The sequence below is a fragment of the Psammomys obesus genome, unplaced genomic scaffold (assembly GCF_907164565.1).
Source record: "Psammomys obesus unplaced genomic scaffold, mPsaObe1.curated_primary_1811, whole genome shotgun sequence".
NCBI lineage: Eukaryota > Metazoa > Chordata > Mammalia > Rodentia > Muridae > Psammomys > Psammomys obesus.
In genome coordinates, this window is record NW_026596040.1 from 37,480,801 (window position 1) to 37,496,315 (window position 15,515).

The 15,515-nt window shown below is 45.3% G+C and overlaps 1 protein-coding gene across 2 annotated transcripts in view; it reads left to right on the forward strand.

Annotated features, from left to right (window-relative positions):
• St8sia5 (ST8 alpha-N-acetyl-neuraminide alpha-2,8-sialyltransferase 5) overlaps positions 1 to 15,515 on the forward strand; it is a 63,304-nt gene that overhangs the window by 3,332 nt on the left and 44,457 nt on the right. The window lies entirely within an intron of this gene.

Consider the following 15,515-nt stretch of genomic DNA (forward strand, 5'->3'; position numbering starts at 1 on the left):
ATCTATCTATCTATCTATCTATCTATCTATCTATCTATCTATCTATCCTGGGCCCTTGGCCTTTCCCTGGGATATCCAATGGGCACTTTTGACAAGGACCACCATAAGCCACTGAAATTCTAGGGATGCAGCTTGGTAGATTACAAGGGGAGCAGTGTGATAGCCTAGTGAGTGCTATCTCTCTGCAGAAGAAGGCATACACCATGGCTCTGGAGGAAAGGACCAGGAAGGAACAAAGCTGGGATGTGTTTGCTTCCCATGCCTGCTTCAGACTTGCTATACACTGACTATTTCCTATATACACTGAGGACTTGCTATACACTGAGTACTTGCTGTACACTAAGTACTTGTTTTACACTCCGTATATACTATACACCAAGTACTTGCTATACACTGAGTATGTTCTATACACGAAGTACTTACTGTACATGGAGTACATACTATACACTGAGTATGTTCTATACACAGTACTTGCTGTACACGGTGCACACTGCACTGAGTACTCTGCACTGAGTACCACTGGAAGTGCTGAGGCTAGCATGCGCAAGGCCCCAGGTACAGAGAAAGGGAGCATGGGGGCTGCGAGGAAGACAGAGGGCATTCATGCAGACATGGGCAGGGTGAGGAGGGAGCTGCTTTAGGAAAAGGCTTATTTGGCTTATAGAGGACATTTGAAGAGGTCTTAAAGAAAGAGGAATAATCCTTGGGCACAGAAGGTGGGAGGGAGGTTCAGAAGCCCAGCACAAGCAAGGAATGAAAAGTAGGGAGGATTGAGCTGTCTACACAGAGCAGGGCTAGGGCTGCATTGCCTGGCCAGGTGAGACGGCACAGAGTGTGAAGAGTTGGACAGTGTGTAAGAAGGAGGGTGTTGGGGAATGACCACGAAGAGTTTGAGTGTGTATTTGCTCGGATGTGGAAGGCAGTCTATCTGGAGCAAGCCAGCAACTTTTTTGAAAGATGCTCTGAAATGACACACAGGGAAGAGTCAGGCTATTCAACAAGGGTGTGGGAATTACCTGCTGTCAAAGCAGTGAGAACTTCTGTGACGGTGATGTGCAGTGAGAACATTTATCCTGCTTGGGGATAGCACTCTGTGAAGTAATATTTGGCCATACTATGAAAAGTGTGCTCAACATTTTCTACTCAATTTCACGAAAATAAAACTTTGTAGGGAAGCTGGAGAAAATGCTCAGCAGCCTCTTACAGAGGACCTGGATTTAGTTCCCAGCATCAACATGATGGCTCACAACTGTCTGTAGTTCCCATTCCACAGGATCCACCGCTCTCTTCTGGCCCCTGTGGGCAATACACAAGCATGCTGCCCTTTCACACATGCAGGCCAATGCTCATACACATAAAATGAAAATAATAAACAAAATCTTTAGAAGAACTTTCAATGGGAATGGTATAATACCTAGCATGTATGATGCTGTGCATTCAGTCTCTAGCACTGAAAAAAAAAATCCACTTTTCTATTTCATTAATATATATATATATATATATATATATATATATATATATATATATATATTATTGGAAACAGGGAGTGGTGGCACATGCCTTTAATCCCAGAATTTGGGAGGCAGAGGCAGGTGGCTCTCTGTGAGTTCGAGGCCAGCCAGCCTTTTCTACATAGTGAGTTCCAGGCCAGCCAGGGTTATATAGTCTCAGGATCTCTCTCTCTTTCTCTCTCTCTGTCTCCATCTCCATATAAAATATTTATTATTCAGTCTTAAGAAGAAGAAGGTTCTAACAGACTGCGCCATGGATGAAGCTTGAAGCTATTATACTAAATGTAATGAGACAGACAAAGGGCCAGGACTGTATAACTCCACTTTGGTAAAGTATTTCGAGTTACCAAACACAGAGACAGAAAGTAGAAAAGCGATTGCTGGAGGCTTTGAGGAGGATGAGATATTAGTCATCATTTAATGAGTAAAAAAATTCTACTCGGGAAGATGAAAAAACAAAATAGATGAGCTTAGTGTTCCTGGCTGTGTGCTCACAACTGGGTAAAATGGTCAAGTTCAGACTATGTAGCTTTTTACACTTACTGATTTCTTGCATGTGCATGCATGCAGGGTGCTAGAGCATGAATGTGCAGGACGGAGGTCAACTTGGGAGTCGATTCTCTCCTTCCACTGTGTGGCTCCTGGGGAACAACCTGCTTGTCAGGCTTGCAGCAGGGACCTTTATAGGTTGAGTTATCTTGCTGGCCCCAGGCTGTTCATTTTATCATTGTAAAATCTTCCTTAAAACCTGGGAACAATCCATTAAATTTGGCTTTATAACCAACTATTGGGAGTACACCTTTAGTTAGAAAAATACTGGTCTTTATTTACCATGGGAAGATGTTTTCCAGGGTGGCCACACCACTCAATACCCAGCAGTGTGTGAGCCTTCTGGGTTCTCATCTATGAAAGCTCATCTTATTATTCTTTTTGACCACAGCCATTCCTTGGTTTCAAAGAAGCATCTTACGGGGCCTTAGCTTGCCTTTTCCAGATGACTGATGGAGCGGAACAGATTTTTGTATGCTCCTTGGCTGTGTGTGTCTCGTCTTTGGGAAAAATGTCAATTCAAGTCCTGCACCTATTTTAAAATTGGAGGGTTTACTTTAAAAAAAAATTAATTTGTAAGAGTCCTTTATATATTCCAAATGTAAGTCACTTGTCATGTATTATTAATAGAGCATTTCTATCATTCTATGAATTATATTTTCTATTTTATTTATTTAAATTTTTTTTTATAATTCATTTATTGTTATATGAATGGGTATTTTGCCTACATGTATGTCTGTGCACCACCTGTGTGCGTGGTGCCGTTAGAGGCCAGGAGGAGTCAGATCCCCTGAAACTGGAATTATAAATGGTTGTGAACTGTTGGTACTCAAATGTGAGCCCTCTGGAAGAGCAGTCAGTGCTCTTAACTGCTGAGCCATCTCTCCAGCACCGACCCTGACTTGTTTATTTTTATTTTATGTGTATGAGTGTTTTGCCTCATGTATTCATGTGCACCCCTTGCCTATAGTACAAAGACCAGAAGAGGGGTCAGATCACCCGGATCTGGAGAGACAGAGGGTTAGGAGCTAGCATGTGGGCTCATGTGCTACCATGTGGGAATAGAACCTGGGTTTTGACAAGAGCAGTAAATGACTGCTGAGCTACCTCCCCTGCCCCTCCTTTATTTGTTAAATAAAATGTCTGTGGCCCTGTGGATCATGCCAGGCAAGTGAGCTACACCACAGCTTCTCACTCCTTTACTGGTATTCTTTGAAGCACAAAAGTTATAAGTTTTGATGAATGTTGTAGAAGACCAGCCGCTTATGTCTCCTGGGGAAAAGGCCTAAGACCCAAGGCAGCCCTTAGGCCATATAGATAATGACACCAAGATCTTTTTTTCTCTGTGTAGCCTTGACTGTCCTGGCTTTGCTTTATAGACCAGCCTGGCCTTGAACTCACAGCAATCCACTGACCGGCTGGTCTGGAACTCACATAGATTTGCCTGCCTCCTGAGTGCTGAGATTAAGAGGGTGGGCCACCATACCTGGCTTCTTTTACCTTCTTAAAAAAAACCAAACAAACAAATTTTAATAAATGTTATTATAAAAACCTTGCAAGCACACACACACACACACACACACACACACACACACACACACACACAATGAAACAGACTCAAAGTCTATATAACTCAATGAATTTTATTTGAAAACTATATTGACTCAACTGTTTGGTGAGAGAAGGTGATGTTTATGGTACTCTCCCCGCCCTCCAACTTGAGCATCCATGCCTTTTATATAACCCCTCTTGTAACCAGGGTGCAGTCACAGCTTGTGTATTTATTGCCATAATCATTGGCTTTTAATCAGATACCTTAACACATTTGTACTTGCTGTGATTACATACAACTAAGGATTAATTTCCATCATCTTGTTTTGTGTGTTTCATATATCTTGCTTCTTGGAAACCATTCTTGCCTTTTTGAGTAGTAGTTTTGACTTTATGCCAGAGTTTCTGGAGTGACCCTTCACTTTAGGGAGACCATTTTGGGCATGGATAACATAGATCTCTGGGATTGGTTCATGTTCCCTGGGTAGCTCTGGCTTCAGACACACACAACACTTCTTTCCTTGTCATCTTCATGATGGAAGAAGAGACTTGGGGATGTTTTCATCATTGTCTTAGCATTTGTGTGGGAAGGCACCACAGGTGGGGCTGGGCTTCCTGAGAAGCAGTCTCTGGGTGAGCCGTTAGAGTGCAGATATCTACTAAGGGAGCTTAGGGGTCAAGAGCAAAGAAAAGGAGAGAGAGAGAGAGAGAGAGAGAAAGAAACAGAGACAGCCTCAGCTGAACACGGGAGACTCCCCTGGATGGCCCTTCAGATTTGCCTGGGTTTGGGGTGAGAAGTTAGGTCTTTGCAGCAACGTGTGATCAGTTAAAGGATCAGAGCTCTCCCTGGAAGGGATTTAACCTTGGGGGAAGCGGCCCTCCTTACCTAAGACAATTCTAAGGTGGGTGTGGGGCTAAGAGCTGATGCTGCCAGCTCACACTAACCCCAACAAATGAGGAAGGAGCCTTCATTCCTGAGCGTGTGAAGGCACATCACAGCCCTGCCATGCAGTGTATGTACTCTTTTGTTGGAAGTTGAGTTCCTTGAATGGCCCTGTCTTCCACCCCATACATGCATATGGGAGTCTTCCTCCTAATAGTCAGTTTGTGTGCAGGAAGTCCACCTTGAAGTCCAATGTTTCACCTCTCAGCCAAGAGTCGTGTACATGCATGACATCTGCCCTAACTCATGCTTCTAGCCATGCTGTGTCCAAGTCTCCTGTCCTGTTCCTAACTGGATGCCTGGTCATCTAAGTCCTCCCACTCCTTCATTCCCAGCCCACAGTGTCCCTTTGTCCCTTGAATTCCCAGCACCCATGCTGGCAGCACTTAGATGCTAAGCAAAGCACTGTGCTGTGGCTTACTTCTTTGTACAGTGGATAGACTGAGGTTTCTTCTATTGAGCCAAGTGTAGAGGACTTGTGTGTGTGTGTGTGAGTGTGTGTGTGTGTGTGTGTGTGTGTGTGTGTGTGTGTGTGTGTGTGTATGGCCCAGTCTCCTTTTTCTGATACCCCCAGGGTACAAATCTAGGCTGGTGTACACCTGAGACTTGAGACTAGGAAATTGGGTCAAGAAAAAGGACACCCTGCCTCTGTGCTGCCTTTGCGTGTATTTTGAGGCTTTTATCATGAAGCCAGCCCTCACCACATTCTGGGAACACAGCTTGCTGTTCCACTTCCCAAAGAAACAGGTGCAGCCCAAGAAGAGGTTGGGATCATGGCAGGTGGCTCTGTCTATCCAGAATATGGCACTTGGGGCATGGGATGTCCTAGAAAGACAAAAGCCTGCTGAGCGAACTGTGGCCTGCTTGGGGAAGGAGCTATGTTGTAAGCATGGTAGCTTTACAGCTTGGCTGGTTAGGGTGCTGCTTCTGAGCTGCTGCTGCACGACCGAGGGTAAGGAGCCAGGGAATAAAGTGTGTTGAGACCCTGCCCTCTGTGTCAGGTCTATGCTTGCGTGAGCCTGAGTGGAGAGCCTTCTTCAGCATGCTGCTGTGCCCTTGTTGGGCTCTGTTGGGTCCTGCCATACCCTGCTATGTGCCCTGTACAAAGAGAAGGATCGGAGTTCCTGTCCCTTCCTCAGTGTCCTTTGGGAACAAGGTGATACCCTATGCACTCTTGTATTACATCTCTTCTTCTTCTTTTTTTTTTTTTTAATCTATCTCCCTCCAGTTCTTTTTGACTTTTTTTTTTTTTTTTTTTCCTTTTTTCTCTCTCCCGCTTTTTTTTTTTTTGGGGGGGGGAAGGTTAGCCTTGTGTAGGGTTTAGTTTCTCTTTATTAAGTTCATTTACCCCTCACCTAAAAAATTCCCCACTTAGCTGTTAATGCTAATGATTATCCTATGGATCTTTCTTCCACCCCCCCAACACACACACTAGAAAAAGGGCTCATCAGGTAATATTTATTGGGGTAAATATTGATGAGGAGTCATGAACCAGGCTCACTCCAATGTGAGGATATGCCACTGACCCCACGCCACAGCCCTGTTCAATAGACACAGTCCTCTCTACTTCACTTCTCTACGGCACAGTTGGTAAATGTGCTATTGAGCTGCCATGGTGACAGTGGCCAATTTGCAGAAGGGAAGGTTTGTCTGGACTTGCAGATTTAGGGGTTCAGTGCATGGCTGATTTTGTCATCGCTCTGGCCTGCGGTGAGGCAACAAGTCACAGTGGAAGCTTGTGGGGCATGAGGCTGCTCACCTCATGACAGCCAGGGAGCAATAGAAAGAGAAGAGCTTGTAATCCAGTATGCCCTTCAAGGTACACATAATTACCTAGCTCACTTCCTCCAGACCCCACCTGTGCTCATGTGAATGAGCATGTCCCCACAGACTCATATATTTGCATGCTGAGGTAAACTGGTTAGGAAAGATTAGGAGGAGTGGCCTTGTTGGAGGAGGTATGTGACTAGGGTTGGGCTTTGAGGTTTCAAAAGCTCGGGTCGGCCCAGTCTCTCAGTCTTTCTGTCTGTCTGTCTCTGTCTCTCTTGCCTATGGATTGGGATGAAACTCTCAGCCACATGCTTGCTGGCCAGCATGCTTCCTGCCATGATGATAATGGATTGATTCTCTGAAAATGTAAGCAAGCAAACAGTTCCATGCATTCCCTAATAAGAGTTGTGAGGTCATGGTGACTCTTCACAGCAAGAGAACAGTGACTAACACTCACCAATGAAAGCTTGTACCCTCTCCAGACAGCACCACAGGCTGGTGACCAAGCCTTCAGTGGGTGGGTCTCTGTGGGACATGGAGGACCTGATCTACAGTACAGAGGAGCCGGTGTAAAGCCACTCAGCCTGTAAGGTCCCTGCAAGAGGTTCTTTCTTCATCTCATTTCTTAGGATCCAGCACAGGGACTCCCATTAGGTGTCAGGTGACTGGATGCATACAAAGGGAACCAGAAAGCTCCCTTCTCTAAGGAGCGTCCATTAAACACTAACTCCGATTTGTACTGGGTCGGGGGAGAGGAGGAGATGATGATTTTGTTTTAGAGAACTGTCAGGTTCCATTGACTGGATTTGGAATCGCTGTAACCTGGATCTGGAATGTTCCCCTCAAAGGTTTCCTAGATAAAGGCTTGCTCTCCAGCTTGGCACCCTCGAGAGATAGAGCCTGTTGGGGGTTCTATGCTGTTGTGAATGTGGTTAAGCCTGGGGTGTACTCTTTTTCCCTCATTCATTAGATGAATCGTAATGTAAGATAACAACCTTTTATTTCTTGTAAGCAGTCCCTCCTTGAAATAAATGTCAAGCCGGTTGTTAGCAAAAAGCAGTTGGGGAAGATGTGCAGTATTGGGTGGCCCAGGCATCCAGTGTGTGTGTGTGTGTGTGTGTGTGTGTGTGTGTGTGTGTGTGTCCCCTGGAGGTAAGCTGAGGGAGCTGGCCAGGGAGGGGATGGGGTGTGCAGTAGAAATTCTGAGTCTCAGCTAAATGTTAAGAATAACTGTGCTGGGCCTGGCCCCAGAGCTCAGCCTGGAACTTGCTTTGTGTTCTTCCTCTGAACCCATCCTTGGCTGGGTGACACACAAGCATTGATTTCTTTCCTCTGTCCCTCTGCACTGTGGGTCTTGCATCCTTCCAAGGTTTCTTCGGAGCTACAAGGCATTAGACTCTCCCTGGCTCAGTTGCACCCAGGAAAAACTCAAGAAACCAATCCTTGTCCATTCAGAGCTCTCATGTTCTCCTCTCTGCCACCAGCTTGCTAACCTCTTCCCTTTTGCGGAGTGGGGAGAGTAGGGGACCAACCTGATAATCATGCCCCATGGGCGGACTGTGAGAGAATGGACACTACCCCTCACCCCCCACCTCTGTCCTGTGGTTTTCTAGTAACATTTATTCTGGAGAGAAAAATCATGAGTCAGTAGCGAGGGGCAAAGCAGCCACAGAAAGGAACCTTGTGATTACACTATTAGTTCCCCAGAACTCCTAGGGCATTTCTGAAATCGGGGAACCTCCTTGAAGACAGCGTTAAGGGAGCAGAGACAGGTGGCATGGCTTCCATGAACTGAGGCTTCAGCAGCTGCCACCCTGGTCTGGCTTCCTGGTCCATGTGCTTCGGGGCTTTGCTGCCCATCCTTGCTGGGCATTCTTTCCCAGAAATCCCTGCTCACAATGAGAGTCCTCCCTACTCTTATCCCGAAAGGGCACACACCAAGCCCTGTGTCCCTCATTGTTTCTCACCATGCCTTTCACCCTCTGGCACACTCTTTTGTCAGCAAGTTATTTATTGTCTTAGTGTCCGGCTCCCTCTAGTTCAGCGGTTCCCAACCTTCCCAGTGCTGAGACCATTCAAGACAGCTCCTCATGTTGTGCTGACTCCAGAACATAAAATTATTCTTGCTGCTACTTCATAGCTGGAATTTTGTTACTGTTATGAATTGTACGGTAGATATCTGCGCTTGCCGATGGTCTTAGGTGACCCCTGTGAAAGGAAAGTTCAGCTCCAAAGGGGTCATGGCCCACAGGTTGAGAACTGCTTCTCTAACTAGAATTTAGCACTTGGGTCAAGACTACTGCAAACCTGGGCACCCAGCCTCATGGCTGTGTGATGCGCACAGGATGCTATAATAGAATATACGCAGCATGTCATAACAAAAGGAGAATGGACAAATAAAAGAAATGCACCCTCAGCCAGCTGCGCTGAACAATGCTAAACATCTGAGGACAGCTGGACCTTTCATTTCACAAGCTGAGCTTGTTGAGAAGGAAATGGATCGTTTAAAATTATTTAGTTAAAAGTATTATTCAGCCTCATCTACTATTGGTGGGAATTAATCAATTAATTAAATCTGAGACAAGATTTCAAATTCAACGTCTTCCTGCTTCAGTCTCCCAACTGCCAAGATTCAAGGCTCCACAATCAGCTAGGAAAATTTATCCCTGCTGGGGCATCCTCCCTCTACCCACAACATTGTGTGAAGATCTTGGAGGTCTTGTATGGAAAAAGACCTTCTGGGGACTCCCCAAACCATAGTGCCCTCAGCTGCTCTGCCTTTTTGCTTTCTGGAAACGTCTGGAGCCCAGGTCCAGCTTTCTGTTTCCCCTTCTTTACTTCCTTCCTTCCTTCCTTCCTTCCTTCCTTCCTTCCTTCCTTCCTTCCTTCCTTCCTTCTTTCCTTCCTTCCTTCCTTCTCTCTCTTTCTTCCTTTTATTGGAAATGGATTTTTTTTTCATACACTGTGTTCTGATTATATTTTCCCCTCCTCCTACCCCTCCAAGATCTTCTCCACCTCCCCTCCCATCAGGGTCCACCCCCTTTCTGTCTTTTGTTAGAAAACAAACAAGACCTATAATACAATAAAATAAAATGGGTTAAAACAAAACTGAGCAAATCAGAGTCAAGACACACATAGAAGCAGAGATACATTCACTCACACAGGGATCCCATTAAACACAAAACTGTAAGCCATAATGTATAAGCAAAGAACCTGTAAAGTACAAAATAAATAAACAAATAATACTTTGTCAATTAAAAAAAATGTGTTGGCAAAATAAGACAAGGACTCTCCAAAGATACCATTGGGTCCATTTTGTGCTGACCATCTCTTTCCCTGCCCTTTAGAGGGGTTTGTATACCCAGTGAGACTTTGCTGGAGAAAACCAACTTTTTTTCATTTACAAGTGGATGTCAGTTGGAGATAACTTCTGGGTTAGGAATGGGGGTTTGTGCTCACTTTGCCTCTCAGTGCTTGCTGTCCTTTTTAAGGGATTCACTGGGCAGAATGTCACGGCGGTGGGAGTGTGACAGGTTTAAGTTCACCTCATGTGGAGTAGGAAGCAGAAAAAGAGAAAACATGTTTTGTTTTTTCCAGACCCACTAGTAAATTTTAAGTAAGACAATGCCTCACCACTTCTGGAGGATATTATTAATGGAGGTAATAAAACTCTGTGAGCATTGCCTCCTGTTTCAGATTCTTTGAGAAGTGATTTTCCCTGTTCTCCAGAGTTTCCTTGGTAGCCACCCAAGTCAGCCTAGGCAGCTCCCGCACCCTCAGATGACAATGAGATCATTTTGGGAGTAGAGGATCCAATTCTATATCTGAAGGTCATATACCAGGGTTCTGGCTGAGCCTGCTGCTTGTCATCAGCAACTGTCACCACAGCAGGAAGCTGAGCCTCCGTGGATCCACCTCTTATTTCAGAAGCAGGAAATGATGAACGAAAATATTTTGTCAGCCATGTATTAGGAGAACCTATGGACAGTTAAGGGACACCATAAGCTATCAGGGCATGAAGCCACTAGATACTGACTGACTCAGCCTTCAGCATATTAGTTGAGACAATTTATGTGCTGTTTCCTTTGGGACCACAGAGACAGTTCAAGTACAAAGACTTGAATGTGATCCACAGACCCCATGTGAAAAGGAGGCTTTGGTGCCAAACATCTATGATCCTGGAACTGGAGTGGCAGAGGTCAGGGATTCCTGGTGCCTGCTGGCCAGCCAGGGGGCTTCTGATTCAGTAATAGATCCTGCCTCAAAAAGGAAGGTGGACAGTGATAAAGACTCCAGGTGTCGAGTTCTGACTTCTTCAGGTATAAGCACACATGGGCGTACACACACACACACACGCATACACACAAGTCTGCATACAATAATAAAAGTGCTGCAAAGCTGTCCATGCCTGCTTTAAGGCTCTCTTAGATCATGAGTTTATCATAGGCAGCTCATTTTTATTTAAAAACTTATGTTTATGTGTGTATGTGTATGCGTGCCATGGTGTACAGGTAGAAGTCAGAGAAAAACTTTGTGCTAATATTTCCATGTGTGCTAGCTTAGGCCTCATGTGCATTATTTTTTTGCTTATTGAGATTTTCATGTGGGTTAGCTTTGCTGCCTCACGTTCATGGTAAGCATTCAAACGCAAGAACATGCTCCTCGTTAACCACCAGTCCCCAGTGGCTAGTTTTTCCCAGTGGGAGGCGTCAGAAATGTTTGCTGCTTACAGGCAAGACTGAAGGAAACTTCGCTGTGTCATCCCGCTTCATCTTAAGTAAGCCTTTCTCGTTATGGTTGAATTGGGTAATAGTAGACAGCTCCTTTAGTTAGCTGAGGAATGGAACTTAAATTACATAATAATTGCTTTTAGAAATAGTATAATCAATTTTTTAGATAAACCAGAAAACATTACTAGTCTAAAAAAAAAAAGAATAAGCTTTAGTGCCACATACAAAGATAACCAGCTTTATGGCCGAAAACCTTATAAAACAGGACACGCTACACCCTCTTGGGTAGCCTGCTTTTTGTCTATTTAATTTATAGTGAGCACCTCATCTTCTGCTCGGACTTGCACTTAATGACTATATGTTGATCTTTGCATAACTCTGGGAGTTTTTGTGGGTGACAGTCATTTGTGGGTGACGGTATGGCTAGATGACCTTTTGAGCAGTCCATGGAACGTTTTTCTTGCCAGACTATTTAAATACATTTGTAAACCACTGTCCTAGTTTGCTTTCTACTGATACAATAAAGACCATGACCAAAAGAAACAGGGGTGTGGGGGGAGAGGAATAAGGGTTTATTTGGCTTACACTTCCACATCACAGTCCATCATTGAGACAAGTTAGGGTAGGAACTTCAGTAGAAACCTAGAGGCAAGAACAGAAGCAGAGGCCCTGGAGGAAAGCTGCTTGCTGGCTTGCTGTCCTGGTTAGTTTTTCCCCCTCCATTTATTTACATCCCTATTCCAGGCCCCTTCCCTTTCTCTTCCCAGTCCCACTCCCATTGGGCCCTCTTCCCATTCCCTCTCTCCTTCCTCCCAGAAAAGGGGAGGCCCCCAATCATTACCAATTCACTCTGGTATCTCAAGTCATGGCAAGACTAAGCTCATCATCTCCCACCGGGGAGTGACATGGCCGTCCAGCTAGGGGAAAGTGACCAGCAGTAACTGTGCTGACAGAGTCAGAGACAGCCCCTATTCCTGTTGTTAGGGGACCCACATGATGACCAAGCTGCACATCTGCTACATGTGTGTAGGGTGTCCAGGCTCAGTCCATGCAAGCTTTTTGGTTGCTGGTTTAGTCTCTGTGAGCCCCCACCCCCTGCCCGGGCCCAGGTTAGTTGACTCTGTTGGGCTTCTTGTGGTGTCTTTGGCCCCTTTGGCTCCCTCTAGACTTCTTCCTGCTCTTCTGCAGCACTCTTGGCCCATTGCTTAGCCTTGGGCCACTGCATCTGTCTCCATCAGATGACAGACAAAGCTTCTCAGAATACAGTTATGCTAGACTCTTCTCTGCAAGCATAGCAGAGCATCATTGATAGTGACAGTGGCCCCCCTCTCCCTGGGGTGGGTCTCAAAGTGGACCAGTCACTGGTTTGTCATTCCCTCAATCTCTCTTCCATTTTTGCCCCTGCATTTCTTGTAGATAAGACACATTTTGGGTTGAAGGTTTTAATGTGTGGGTTGGTGTCCCCCTCCCTCACCCGGCTACAGGAGGTGCAGACTTATGTTTCTTAACACCCATTCCTTGGAGTGTCCTGGCTAGTTTTATGTCAGCTTGACACAAGCTAGAGTCATCTGAAAGGAGGGAGTGCTACCATAGGATCTAGATGTAGGGCATTTTTTAAATTAGTGAGGAATGGAGGAGGAGCCTGCCCATTGTAGGTGGTGCCATACCTGGGCTGGTGGTCCTGGGTTCTATAAGGAAGCAGGCTGAACAAGCTAGAAGTAACAAGCCAGTAAGCAGCACCCTCCATGGCCTCTGCATCTGCTCCTGCCTCCAGGTTTCTGCCCTGTTTGAGTTCCTGTCCTGACTCCCGTAAATGATAGACTACAGTATGGAAGTGTAAGCCAAATAAATCCTTTGCTCCACAACTTGCTTTCAGTCAAGGTGTTTTATAACAGCAATAGAAATCTTATCTGAGACAGAAATTGGTACGAGGATTGTTAGGTATTGCTGTGAAAGACCTGACCATGTTGCTTTTGGGTGAATTGTGGAAGGACTTTGGAATTTGGGGCTGGAAAAGCCACTAAGTGAATAAAGCTTGGGAAAGTCTTTTGTAGGAGCTTGGAAAGAGAATGTTGAGAGTAGGGAGATGATGGTGAAGTTTCAGAGGGAAGCAAAGGCTCTATCAGGCTGTGGTGTCTGGTCAGCTGGAGCTGAAGCATTGGCTCTGATTAACAAATGACCTGAACCCCTAAAGTAAAACTGTTGTCTTCCTGGGACAACTGATGCTGCTCAGCTGGAGCTGAGAAATTAGCATTGATTATGAAGAGACCAGCACAATTGAGGTGAACTCCTCTGGGAAGTGTTCCCTGGGAGCACAGCTCTGTCCCAGAGGCCAAACTTGGTAATGTGTAAGAGTCACCAATGTAGTGTTGGCTTTGAAGGAATGACGGTGTCACAGAGAGCAGCAGAGGCTTGGTACTGTGAGAGGGCAGGTAGGCCATTGGAGAAGGTACAGCCTCAGTAGCAGTTGATGCCCCAGGACTGAAGAGGTCATAGAGAGATGCTTGGTACCATGGGAAGAGCCCAGGAGAGGCTATTGGTGAAAGTGGAACCCAGGTGCAGCAGAAACACCAGCATTTTGGAGATGTTGGAAGGACCACCAGCAGCAGTGGAGTGGAGCCAGCCAGAGCCTAGAAGATAAGCTGTGTGTGCTTCAGAGGGCAGAGCTGGAGAAGGGACCCAAACCCTTTGGAGGAGCCCAGAAGACCATGTGTGAATCCCAGATAGCTGGACCTGTAGTGATTTACATTTTGGAGTTTAGTTTGGTTTTGTTCAGATTGCAACGGTGTCCTGGTTCTTCCTTCTCGAAGCAAGAACGTATTTAACACTTTTTATTTTACAGGAGCCCACAGTTGAGGGATTGAATTTTTAAATAGATTTTAGGTCTTAAAGGAGTCTTTGGATTTTAAAATAGACTGAATTTAAAGTGTTTGAATTTGTAAAGACTGTGGAACTCTTTAAGTTTGTAAAATGTTTTATATTATGATGTTGACTTTAATGTGTGGTCTTGGGGAAATGTTAGGTTATGGTTAAGAGTGATATATTTGTGTGTCAAGTTGACAAGGGAGCAACTGTCCTGGCTAGTTTTATGTCAACTTGACATAAGCTAGAGTCATCTGAAAGGAGGGAGCACTGTTTGAGAAAATGCCTCCATAAGATTCAGCTGTCAGGCATCTTAATTAGTGATTGATGGGGGAGGACCCAACCCATGGTGGGTGGTGCAATCCCTGGGCTGGTGGTCCTGGGTTCTATAAAAAAGCAGGATGAGGGCTGGAGAGATGGCTCAGTGGTTAAAAGCATTGTCTGCTCTTCCAGAGGACCCGGGTTCAATTCCCAGCACCCACATGGCAGCTCACAACTGTCTGTAACTCCAGTTTGAGGGAATCTGACAACCTTATACTTATAAAATAAAATTAAATAAACTTAAAAAAAAAAGGCAGGCTGAGCAAGCCAGGGGAACAAGGCAGCACTCCTCCATGGCCTCTGCATTTGCTCCTGCATCCAGGTTCCAGCCCGGGTTGAGTTCCTGACCTGACTTCCTTCTATGATGGACTACAATGTGGAAGTTACAAGCCAAAAGAGAAAAAAATCCTTTCCTCTCCAACTTGCCTTTGGTCATGGCATTTCATCACAGCAGCGAGACCTTAACTAAGACTCTTGCTCTGCATGTCTTGCTGTCAAGAAATGCCTTAACCCAAGACCACCTAGAAATGGCATCCCACAGTAGACTGGGGCCCTGCCCCATCAATCTGCTACTCAGGAAAATGCCCCACAGATTCTGTAACAGAGCAGTCTAACAGAGGTATTTTCTCAACTGATTGTCTTCTTCCCAAATGGCCCTACTTTCTGCCCCTTTGACAAAACACTAGCCAGCACAACCAGTTAGATAGCAGAGTCCCAGGTAGAAATGTCCTTTTGGCCTTGGTTTGCTAAGAGCTTTGATGTCAACCCTGGGCAGAGGTCTTGCCACTCTTTAGCCTCAGGCATGCGAGTAGATTCTGGGATTCTTGTTTTTCATCTACAACAAAAGCTAATGAGACCTTCTATATGTGCACCACCTGTTGCTAATAAGTGCTCAACAAAAGCCTCTCTCCCGGGTAAACCACACCCATAAGCTGACAAACACCTCACTGATTTATTTTTTTCTTTTTTTAAAGATTTATTTATTCATTTAGTGTACAGTGTGTTCTTTCTGCATGTACAGCTGCATGCCAGAAGAGGGCACCAGATCTCATTATAGATGGTTGTGAGTCACCATGTGATTGCTGGGAACTGAACCCTGGTCCTCTGGAAGAGCAGCCAATGCTCTTAACCTCTGAGCCATCTCTCCAGCCCCTCTCACTGATTTCTTAAGGAGCAATGCATAATCACTTCAACAAACACTTCAATGTACAACCATGGAATCAGATGAAGTTGATCGATGCCCTTTTCTGAATCAACTGGCATCTGGACAGGCATTCT